This window comes from Lissotriton helveticus, chromosome 9 (genome assembly GCF_964261635.1).
Source record: "Lissotriton helveticus chromosome 9, aLisHel1.1, whole genome shotgun sequence".
Lineage (NCBI taxonomy): Eukaryota > Metazoa > Chordata > Amphibia > Caudata > Salamandridae > Lissotriton > Lissotriton helveticus.
Genome location: NC_136070.1, coordinates 538,550,626 through 538,563,166, shown reverse-complemented (window position 1 = coordinate 538,563,166; position 12,541 = coordinate 538,550,626). Strand labels below are relative to the sequence as shown.

The window sequence follows — 12,541 nt, the reverse complement described above, 5'->3', positions numbered from 1 at the left end:
ACCTACAAAGGTGTGATCAGGTAAAAATCCGCTGCCTTAATTGGGCGGTGGATCACAAGGACTGCATGGGAAAGACCTACCTGGGGCAACAAAGTTACTAATACGCAACCAGGTTTTGTCCTATTGCCCGATCTCAGTTTTCATTCTTGTCGACATACCCATGCCAACTTCACTAAAATAAAGCCAAGGCTCCACAGCACCACAAGACACTGATAAAGGCACCAACTTCACAAGATGCTACTATCATGTCATTTGTACGGATAACAAAATAATTTTGCCTAATCCCACTGCCCTTGAATCCCCAGCGTTAAACTTGTAATGTGAGATAAAGGTAGAATGACATGACTAAGTGGGCCTCTGAAGATGTCCATCACAGAAGCCCGCTGATTCTCTGCTCAGAAGACAGACCTGTAGATTACTAAGGTAATCCAGGGTGCCAAGTACGCCTGTAGATGACCCATGACTCCTTTGGCTACTTAAACATTTCTTCGATGTGCACTGTGGCCAGTGGCGGCTGCCACACATCTAAAGTGGTGAGGTAGAGGGGGGCTGTTAGGGGAATAATATATATATATTTTTAAACATACCTGTTGTTGCCGCTGACACTGCTGGATGCCTCAGCACTCCTCTCCTTCTGGCAGTCACTGGGGCACAAAGCACAGGCTCCCCATCAAATCCGGATGCTGGTCTCATGCTACACCAAGCATGAGAGAAGCTCCAAGATTGGCCTGAGCAGGCTGGCTAATACTTGCTCAGGCACAGGGAGCCTGTGCCATTTCTCCACTCAGCTGTACAACACAGCAAGGTTGGAGAAATGTAACTGCGCATGTTGGTCTGGCCATCCTAAGACAGCCGGCCAAACCGACATGCGCACTTACAGTGCCCATCACTCCTCCTCCCTGCTATGGCCCGGCCCCGCCCCAGATTCCATGGCTCAGTCAGTCAGTGGAAAATAAAATGATAATATTATTTTATTATCATTTTGTTTTTCGCTGACTGAGCAGTAGGTCATTGCTCAACCCGCCATTACGTAGGAGATGCCCCTGACTGGATACAAATGTCTGCTATCCAGTCCAAGTGCTTGGCACGAGTCAGGCCCACAGTATCTCACTGACAGAATTGGACCTTATCGTCAGGGGAGAGCGCTTTGTCCTTTTGAGTCTCTTCTGACTGTGGTTCCTCGATTAGCCACTCTAGGAGAGGCGGTTCCTCATTTTCCGTTTAGACTCTCGGGCCTGGAATAACCTCCCTTCTGTGCTATGGGATATTTAAAATGAATTCCTCTTCTAGAAAGCCCTGGAAACTCTTCTGTTCACTTCACTGTGAGACACTCTGACCAGACGTGCACTCTACGAACCTGATAATTCATTCCTTCATTCATTCAAGTACAAAACAAGACCCTTGAGCAAATTCACCGAATGAAGCAGATTCTCCTCCTGAGACAGAAGCAAAGAATTCTACAAAACGCTCATATAGAGGGGGCTTGCAGGTTCCTGGGTGCTCATGCAAAAACATGCCTTTGTCACGTAATTCTCCTCTAGTTAACACGAGGCAAGCATATGGTTGCATGACATGGACAAGAAAATCTGGTATCGTACACAACTGTGAAATGAGTAAACACAAAAAAGTCGATACGGCAAAACGAATAGCTAAAGCATGTTTGCACAAGCAGGATTCCTGGTCTCCAAATAAGTGGAGGCAAAGGTAAGTACAAAAGTGCCCTAAGCTAAATTCAAACCTACCTCCAAGCCCTCAAGTACTCTGACTGAGCACAAGTGTTGGGGCACATTGGTGATCACAGTTGACGGTCCTGCAGTATAGTCTCACTGAGATAAGCGGTGGATCCAAGGTTGAGACCTTTCAGGGCATTTGTAATGACAAAGTCAGTCAAAGGCCTTTATACAATCATTCTACACCGTCCCTGCCCCCACATTACTGAACAATGCTTTCTTTGCTGGACTTCACACACGACTGCTCTTCTCACACCTCACCTGGTGTGAGAAGAGTAGTGTGGTCTACAGCCCAGTAAAGAAAGCCCTGCCCAGTAATGTGGAGCGGGCATATAGACTGGCTGTAATAGTTAGGCAACGCAACCCCCAATTAATGAATAAGGAATATTCAATATGTGGGCCTGACGACGCACCAGTGGTGAGGAATTTAAGAGAGGAGGTAGAAGCAAGAGGATGCTTCTAATAGTATTCCAGTAGTAAAGAGTGTGCAGGGCTGGTTGCTCTCCATAAATGGTCAAATTATTCCATCAAGTCAAAGGCTTGGGACTGGGAATCCGCTTGTAAATCTAAATGGTGGAACGATCTTCCCCTGGATCTAAGGTCCCTACCCTCCCTGCAGACTTTCCGTGGTGCCTTAAAAACTAGCCTTTTTCTGAAAGCCTATGTGTAATGATGATTGATTCAGACTTTCGATATTATTGTTAGGCGCCTTGATACCTGCGGGTTATTGTTTTTTTGCGCAATATAAATTTTTATCAATCAATCAAATCTCTGATACACCGTTTGAATGTCTCCGAGGAACCTCAATCAGGAGGTGACCAAACCACTGGGCTGAGGTGTTTATCCTCCTGCGTACTTCCTGGTGGGAGGTGCAAAAGCAGATCTGTGTTGCCAGGTAGTTCTCAGAAGCAGATCTCCACGGCTGCGATGTGCTGTTTCAGTTCAGGTGGTAGGCACACAATACAGTGTAGAGTCAGTGGTCACTTGGTTCCCATTACTAAAGGGCACAGATGCACCCTAGGGCAATTGCGGCCTCTGTATATGGTGTGGTCTTTCCAGGCCTAGCCGCAGCCTTAAATGGGTTGTAACTCCAGGTTCACCAGCAGGAGAGAAAAAAACCTTAGCAGCAGTGAGCTCAAATGACTTTCTCTACCTCAGGGATGACTGCCACAGGAAAAGTAGGCTTTACAATGCCTTCATCGGTACAGCTGGCAAACACCTCAGCTCCTATCAGCCATGCCTTAACTGCTGAGAAACGAAATCCAGTCTATTTTTGAGACACCTCATCCAGTGCATCGCCAGCCAGCTCAAAGACAGAGACAAGATGGAAGTCAAGTCTGTGGGTAGAACCTCATAAGTTATCATCCTTTAACTCATTCTTGTGAAACTCAAAAGAGTATTAGGAACATAGGCTGGTCTATGTCTGAGAACACCTGCAAATAATGGGATCTGGTAACCACAGATTTTAACTGTACTACGTGCCTAGCCCTTGTAACGTTGAAATAAAAACTTTGAAGGGGAAAAGCCTCAAGGATGCTTCAGACTTCTATTCGTGTGGTCTGGACTGGAAGGATAGATCACATTGCTTAATAAGATATTCACCAATGGGGAGTACAAAATGTGAATGGCCAATAAAAAATTGACAGACCAACTCAGAAGTTGAACGGAAGAGTACAGAACTATGGAAAGTAGAGGACAAGACACAACCACACACACTCATGCAACTGGAGACAGTAGAGATGGCAGCATCACATAATTCCAGAATAAAAGAGCAGCGAAGTCTATATTGGATCACAGATCTTAGCTCCCAGTCATGCAAGAGTATGCATATGCAAGCCCAACCCTTAATTTGTGTTTTTCACACACTATGTACCACAGAAATAGTACAACAGGGGACCCTAGTGCTAGAGGAAGTTCATTATGTGAAGTACGTTATTCAATTCCTTCACTCTAACCCCCAAACATATCACAAGCTGAGGCAGAGCCAGTGTGAATTAGATAGAGAATGAGGTGGGATTAATTTTTCGAAAGTTAGTAGATGCACCCTTGTCGAGATACGAGAGACTCTGATTTAGAAAACATAATGTCCAGCAACCCTGGTACAAAGTAGTATTTACTGACATGGATGCATCTCATCAGGGAGGAGCCTGATGAAACGTCGCCACACTTAAATTACCACCAAAGCCCCAGATATGAAAAATGAAATAGTAATTCATTAGCATTTTATTTTTCATCCTCCATCCAAACAGAGCGCCAGGAAGGGGCAGGGCCTGCTGAGTGACATCAGCAGGAAGGAGAGTGGTCTGTTATTAACGGTTCAAAGTATGCATGCCTTTTTGGCTGGCCGTCTTGCTATGGACTGTCACCCATGCACACTTTAAACATCTCCAACCCAGCTGTTCTTAAGACAGCCAGGTTAGAGCAAGTGTAGGCCTCCAAGGCACTGTGCAGTGCCAAGTGCGGCCGCTCCCTCCAATCAGGGCGCTGCTCTCATGCTGAATTAGAGCAGCACCAGGATTGGTGAAGGGAGTTTCCTGGTGGCCGGGCTGCAGTCAAAGAAAGAAGACGTTCTGAGCGGAGTACGTCGTCTTCGGGTAAGTGTATTTTTTTATATATTATTTTTGCGGAAGCCCACCCCCCTAGATGTCGGCCGCAACTGCTTGCCATTGCGTATAAACTGCAGAATTTAAAATTCCTTGAATTTCAGGAACCACCAATTGACAACATTCACTGTTGCCTGTTCATTAACCAGGTGGGGCTTAACAGTAAACAATATGAATCAATGTTGTTGCTACAGACTAAATCAAAGAGCAGGAAGACTGGTTACAAAATGATTAGAATAGTGGGTTTTATGTCCATCATGAAATCTGTTGATCGAATAGTGAGGTTACTAATAAGGTGCAACCAATGCCCAATCAGTCGTAACAAGAGTATAAAAGACAAAATAATGAAGTAATAGCATTACAAAATCTGCCAAGTTAAACCACATATTTTGCTTTTTCCTGACGCATCATTTACTCAACACTGCTGCATAAATTGGGCCTCCCCTGCTGCATCATTTCGGTGGCCCTCCTATAATCTCATGGCTCAAATAACACCACAGATTTTACTTTGCCATCATTTATTAAACAAATAAAAAATCATCCAACATAGAAGCTCGAGTGAAAATTAAATGCTCCTTTAGTGCTCTGTCAATTAAGAAGGTAATTCAAACAAGAACACGTTCTCAATAACGCGTCAGAAAGTCCTACCACTGGTATAAGAAATTAGAACATGTACAATTCAGTTTGGAGCATTTAGGTTTTGGGAAAAAGTTGATGACTAGGTTAAAGGATATCTGTAAAAGTGTCTGAAAATAATTATGTTTGATCCTTACTTTGGGAAGGGTATAAACTTATTTCCAAACAATATAAAGTTCATCATTCCACAGTGAGAAAGCTTATTTACAAATTAAGGAATTTCAAAATGTCACACAGGGCCCCAAAAGTACATTAAGTGATCAACTGGGTTCAGGTTCTACCATTAGAAAAAAACACCTGAACAAGGGCGGCTTTCATGGGAGGGTAGCAAAGAGAACTCCCCTCTCTCCAAAAAGATCATGGTTACATGGCTTAGATTTGCAAACACCTAAATGAATACATGACTTCTAGAACAAGGTCCTCTGGACAGATGAGATCAAAGTGGAGTTTATCTCGCTGAAACGCACAAAGAAGTGTTAAGTCAAAATCTAACACTTTAACCCCCAAGAACCATACACCTTCCATCAACCACGGTAGTGACGATACAGTGATTTGGGCCTGTTTTGCAGCTATAAGACTTGAACCCCCCCCCCCCCAACTACCAAGGTGTCCAACATGAATTCCCCCATACACAAGTCCATTTAAGGTGAAACGGTGACATTATCTGGCTAATTGATAAAGCTTAGCCGAGAGTGGATCATCCCACAGGACAATGATCCAAAACACATTTGAAAAGGCAGAGTGTGGTACGTCAAATCTGTAACCCCCAAATCGTGCAATCCACTTGCTTGCTTACCAATTACTTCTATATTTTCAAAGACCTCTCGGAGATACGGTCCCAAGAAACAACACTGTATCTACAAATATACAGACAACACTGAATTCTACCTCTGGGCGACTCCCTTTGAGGAGTAGTTCTCTCTCAAAGTTCTATGCATGATCAATTTCCTGTTCATTTGTGTTACTCAGAACTACACACATGAATATCCCTTCCACCTTTATTCTTCGAAACAAAGGTTTTTGGTCTGCTGTTTGATGTAAGGAGTCAGCATGCAGAGTATATTAATACTGGGTGTGACTAAAATAAATGGCACTCTTACTTATATACAAAGGAGCAATCTTAACAAGCTTCCTGCTAAAGTTGGCCAAGTTTGAATCTTTCAGGAAGAAATTACAGAGGTGGCAGGTCTTGTGGTAATTATGATTGTCTTACACAGTGACTACCTGTGTAACATTTAAGTATACATTGCATTATTTTCTCCTATGGTATATCTCATCCCTCGAAACACTCCCGGGTGATTAGTTGTGCTTTACAAATCCTTTGATTGATTCATTGATCCCACGGCCAGCAGTTTAAAGAGGCATTTTCCCTCATACTACCACCAACCAATCTACTTTGTATTACTGGAGAAAATAGTATTCTTTCAGTTTGCCAGTTTCTTACAACATCTTGCTCAGAAGCCACAGACCTGTTCCAAATGAACTGTTTAAATGTATTCTCTGCTTGTCAATTTGCATTAGCAGATTGTTTTGTTCACATTTAACATCCACGAAGACATTGATAATCGAAATTAATATGTAACCACCTTAAGCATTCATTCCTGGCCTAACAACTTCTCTGCAGGCTGGATGACAGAATTTGTAGTTTGCAAGCAACGTCTTTAAGTTTCACTCTGAAGTCTAATCTTTCTCTGCCACCTCATGTGATTAAAAACATCAAATACGACTTTCATTAGCAGTCGCTTCAGGAGAAAAAACTAAGCCACCTACTACTAAAAACACCCAGGAAACACTGTGCAATTGGTGGCCCACTCTCATAGTGACAAAGGAAGTACTTACTGGAAACTCTCCCAAGATCGACCCTGGCTCTTGTCAATGCCACCCTCCATTCAGCAGCTATACAGACCAAAACCCACCGCCTCCCATTTGAAGCAGCACATTCTGAAAGTGATTCAAGCTTCATTGTCACGCCAACCGCTTTACAGCCGCCCCATATTGGGAAGATAAATGTAATGTTGCTGGGGCTCAAGGCTAGATTGCAGCAAATATTGTTCCACCTTTGAAAACCCCAAAGCTAAGAAATTAAAAACACTGAAACAAAGCCCCATGTACTTTGCCCGAAGAATAGCACACAATCCAACCTCCCTTTTTTATAACCCAATTTTCTTCTGCCTCTTTATCAAATCGCTTCACCCTGCAGACCTCCTGTTTCATGGAGCTTCATGGTTCTGCATCTCAGAAAATATTCCCTGTATATCATCTGTTCTACTCTTATGCTACTTTCTACGGATACAAAACTTTTTTTCAGCTGTCTATTATTCGTAAAGTCCTTTATTGTCCTTGTAGAGAGTTCAGAGTGATACAAATTTATTAAATATATACAAATTTAAATTGTGTGATTCATAGTGCACACAGTAAAAACAGCCTGTATGTGGACATGACTCAAAAGTGAAGACCTCCTGCCATGTGAGTGGGCAGTCTCAGGGCAGACTGGATGTCCTTGAGTGCCCTTTGAACTTTGCTGAGGATACTCTTAAACTTCAACTACAGGAGTTTGATTAACCATCATCAACTTAAGGAGTTTGATTAATCATCACACCTAACTTCTAAAGTTCCATCTGGACGGCCGTCAGAGGATACCACAACATCACTTTATTGACTAAATAACACTTCATCGTTCCAGCTCTGACCGAGCAAACATCTTTTGGGAGAGACAACCACCTCATCCCTGAATTGGTCGATCACACACAAGCCCAAGGGCGAGACCGAATTTCCCGTTATGGCCTACTGGAGAACCTGACATCCTACCTTGCCCCTGTCAGCCACCGTTTGGCAGAGTATCTTCCGGCGAACATTCTAACAATTGTCTAACTGACCACAAAGTGTGTACAATAGGACAAACCAAGGCTGGATAGCTCATCTCTCCAATGAGATGTTCATGGACAACAAGGCTAGAAGTGTCAATGCCAAAAGGGTAAAGATTCAAAATTCTCAAATAGTCTCAACGCTATCTCAGAAGCACTTTCTGGAGCAGGACAGGAACACAAAATAAAGAAGTACAACAAGGAAAAAAATCATATTCGGTACTGTAAAATTTGTTACTCTAAAAGATAATTATTTTCCTCTCAATATCTTGGAGCACCCACAGAGTTACCTAAACCCTAGTTCTTTGAAAAGGCCAGGTCGTGCACCTGGACAGAGCAAGCTTGGCTCATAGATCCCAATATAACAAGCAAGACCCATGTTCTCTTCCATCCACAAAAAGCAAGCACGGCCCATGCCTCTCCCCATAACATTGATGGAGCAGTAAGAATCCAGGTTGCACTCACAGTGACAGCCGCAGCAGTGGGGCCCAGAACAAATGGTCATCCAATCCAGGGATTAGGGGTCCAGGCCACGACGTCCAGCACAGCTCCGTGGCAAGGCGGCTCGTGGGGGAGGAGTCCTCCTGTACACCAAGAAAGCGCTGTCCTGTTGAGAAGAAAAATAAATCTTTCACATCGTTTAATTTATTACATTTCATATTAACAAATTCCAGCACATCACACAAAAACACTTTTAAGAGTGCAAACATGTCATATCAGGCATCAAAGAAAGTAAAGAGCCTAAGGCCCATTCAGACCCTGACCTTTTTATTCAAATTGTGACCATTAAGAACAATTTTTGTCGCATGTGATGAAAGCCTGAAGGTAACCAGAATGGGCTGGTGACACAGTGCTGCCCCTCACCGTGTGGTCAGTTTTGGGGGCTTTGGTGGTCTTGTAGCTTGGTGAACACTGAACGACAGTCAGAGAACTATTCTGGTTTTGGTGATGCCAGTGAATCAAAGGAGTGATGAAGTGGCCATTTCCCATCCTCTCTTTAGCAGTAAAACCACCAAACACCTCTGAGCTATCAAATTCCCAAATATACCAATACATCCCAAGTAGCGGCAGTGAACCTGCGGGTACTCAAGTCCTCACAGAATGGGTCCATATGATGGTCTTCAAAATGCAAATGACGTAAAGAGTGTCGGCCTGGGGCGCATACTTGCGTTCGATATCACAAAACTGGAAATGTGACATTTGGTTTGGTAAGTGACAGTAACGTTTGTGTGTTTGACAGCACAAACTTCCACCTGGTTAGACTTCAGTAACCAGCATGTTTAGGAACCCCTTGGAGGTTATCAGCAAGCAGGCAACAGACTAGACAGCTGTGCAGTGGGTCACTCCGCAGTACACAGGGGCACCACATCCCCACCATTCGAACCCGTGAACTGGACTCCCCCAGAGTACTAACTTTGATCATTATAACCGAAAGCCCCCCCTAGAGAGGATTCTCCAGTTTGTACCCCTCTTCCTGCTGCATCTCTAGCATTCTCCTTATGATTCTCAATTGGGTGGCTGAAGGCTCACTCATGAATTAGTGCCTAGAGCTTTCTCTCCTTGAGACTCACCGCTTCTAATGCAACTTCCAGGTCGGCAAATGTATGCATGCATTGATATCTATGTAGTGCAAACCTAGCTACGAAGCAAAGGAGTGCTATAGATTACGTTGGGACTTGGTAGACGATCTACTAGATCATGTACATCAAGTGGGGATTACATTAATACATTCCACACATTAGATTCCGCTTTTTTTAGGGGGGGAAATTTGATTATTTCCCCATTTGCCCAGAATCACATGATGTTAACTAAAGCACCAGGGCTAGGGTTGAAATCTGGCCCCCAGGTGTGCAGCTCTAGCCACCGGGCCTCATCAAGAAGGAGATCTTAGGTGGCGTCATTGCGTGTGCTTACCAGTTTTCCTCCTTGCAGCCCTTGGTCAGTCCAGTTTCGCCCCAAGCCCCTTATGATTACTTTACGTACTTTCAACCCATCTCCTGGTTTTGTCGCTCATGTTTTAAGGACTCTTGCTATCTTTCTCCCCGCTGCTATCCTGTGGTCATTTGCTGCCTGCCCCTCTGCCCGTGGTGGGAGAGCACAGGACTCTCCATCCATTCTGGAATAGTCCATCCGACCACCATAGACTCAGTATACGATGCATGCTATTGCAGAGGCCAGAGCAGTGCTTAATTTCGATTAAGAAAAAAATATTAATTGTGCCAGGGCTCTCGTCTGGAGGCCACTGCAGATTCACAACACATTGCCGCTGCTATGCTGCCAATGACCGTAACAACACAACTGCTATCCATCACGCTTCTACCAGTGTGATCATTTAGATTATTTCAAGGCCCCAAAACTATAAGACTGCCCTGGGCGGCAGGTAATAGCAATTTTTTATGTATATTGAATTAACAATCAACTGTTGTTGTGGTAATACTTAAATGAGCCAGACAGTGCCACCTTGTGGCAGACTGTCACAAGCGCCGGTATTGACAATTAAGTGCTGGTGCCGAACACCGAAAATCTCCAACTCAAATTAAGCATTGGGCCAGAGGCTTTTTGGCACAGCTGAGAAGGAACACATACTCGCCTTTTCTGCAGTTTCCATATGTGAAATTGGTGGTAGCATATTAACTAAATATACAATTGAAATCTTAGTAGTAGCTTTATCACAACTAACTGATTCAGTATGTTTGATACTGAATAAATCCCTTACATATCACATCGAACCGTGCGCATAAACGCTTATAGTCTAGTAAGTCATAGCTCCCAGCAGTACTAATCCCAAAGAAACAATATACAGATACACTTAACAGACCATAGAGGACGAAACATCTTTCATGCGCCTAAAAGAAACTAAGTAGGCCATACATTCTTCCAACATGTGGGCCCTCAATAGTACTTTTTCAAAAACATCTCACACACTAGATACTTTGATTGCATAGACACAGTCCAGGCATGCCAACACAGTGCTCAACACCACTGGAGACCACAAAATGACCCCCACGCTTTTCCATCTGATGGGCAATATGCATGGCCACCGACCAAGCAGGCTGATAAGCAACTGGTAAAGCCCTCTGGGATCAACCCTAAAACACCACAGCCAGACAATTCAATGAATAAGACACAGCCACCTGACCAAGAAAGAGCCCAGAACACAAAATCTGTATCACTTCATAACAAGCCGAGTCCGAACCCATTCTACAATGGAACCTCAAAAGCACACTGCATGCTATATAAATGGTGCTATAAGATGGGAGAAAAATCTGCAATACACCTTTCTTCTGTCGGTCCTAGTAATTCCTCAGTTAATGGAAAAAATCCTTAAATTGTTCTGCAGTATAAAAAAAATACAACAAGAGTAACCTGGAATTCTATTATAGAATAACATAGTACATTATCATCCCTATTATATCACATATAATTTTTAAAAAATGGAAGCTTGTAAACTGCACACATCTGTCCCCTATGTTTTTTTTATTAGAGCCTCCTTGTGACATAACTAGTCACGTGTAATGGTGAAATAATATAGTGTGTAAGGCAGCTGGCAAACTAGAGTACCATGTTTCACGCATTCAGAACTACAGTACTTTTCAAAATAACATCATTATCGTTAATCTGCACTTGTAGAGCCCACAATTTGACATGGTTATAGCATAGAAGCCCATTTATGTAGTGGAGTATGGTTTTCCAAATGTTTAAATTACAGACCAAAGTCTGAATGTTTATTGGGATGTGCGGTTAGTTGTCTTAGTTTTAATGAGTTGTAGATTTTTTGGTGGGCGAGACCAGAGTGCTAAACCAAATTGCTTTCATAGTTGATCAATTGGAACAGAACCAGCAAATTTAAGTGTGTGGTAAGCAGCCAACAGCAATCGCGTAAATTATATTTTTCACCCATTTCAAGATGCATAGTGGCATTTTTATTTTATAGGACTACCACATACATGTATTCTAGATATCTGCAGCTACAGTATCCCTTTCATACGGAGAAGCAAGAGGTTAAGGGTCTCATTCCAAAAGTTGGTGGATCCTTTGTCCGCGAACCTCACGGTTCCCAAGTTCCGTTTACAGTTGAGGAAAGTCGGAATGTTTCCACCGGTGGAACTTCAGCTGGCTTTGCACCAGAAACCCTTGGTCTGGCAGCCCATATGCTGCTAAGGCGCCAGTGACCACAGCACCACCCTATTTAGGTTCTCCATGTCCAGTCTGCCATTTTGTCCTGAACAGGGAAAATAGCCACAACATGCAGGGAGAAAGCTCTGTGTGCATCAAGGCCATTTATTTTTAGGTTTCGCTTGCACAGTGCTTGTGATATATATTATTTTTAATAAAAACTTTAAAAGGGCTTACATTCTGCCCCTCTCTTTCCTGGCTTTTCATTGGTTCCTGTGCTTGCCACTTACTTTTCCTCCATTTTTATTAGCTGTTGCAAACATACCTGCATTAACCAATGCTTGTTCCTCGTCTGCTTCTCTTATCAGTTTCCTGTAGCCGAAATACTGTTAACATCTTCTTCGGTGCAACTAATTTTTCATAAAGTTTTGCCTCTTTCTGCTTTTTCTTGCAGCAGATTTATATATCGTTACTTATCACTCAAGAGATTAAGTGATTTGCCCAGGATCACAGGATGTTGCACCACTGAGACTCGAATCGAGTTCCCAACCTCAGCAAGTCTGGCTGCTGGGCCACATCCTCTCTACTACTT

The 12,541-nt window shown here is 43.3% G+C and overlaps 1 protein-coding gene across 1 annotated transcript in view; it reads right to left on the bottom strand.

Annotated features, from left to right (window-relative positions):
* The window catches only part of NUMBL (NUMB like endocytic adaptor protein), a 268,204-nt gene that overhangs the window by 132,166 nt on the left and 123,497 nt on the right, over positions 1–12,541 (bottom strand). The window contains exon 2 of the mRNA XM_078660405.1: positions 8,299–8,440. The gene's annotated coding sequence lies outside the window, so the exon portion shown is untranslated. The remainder of the gene's footprint in view (positions 1–8,298; positions 8,441–12,541) is intronic.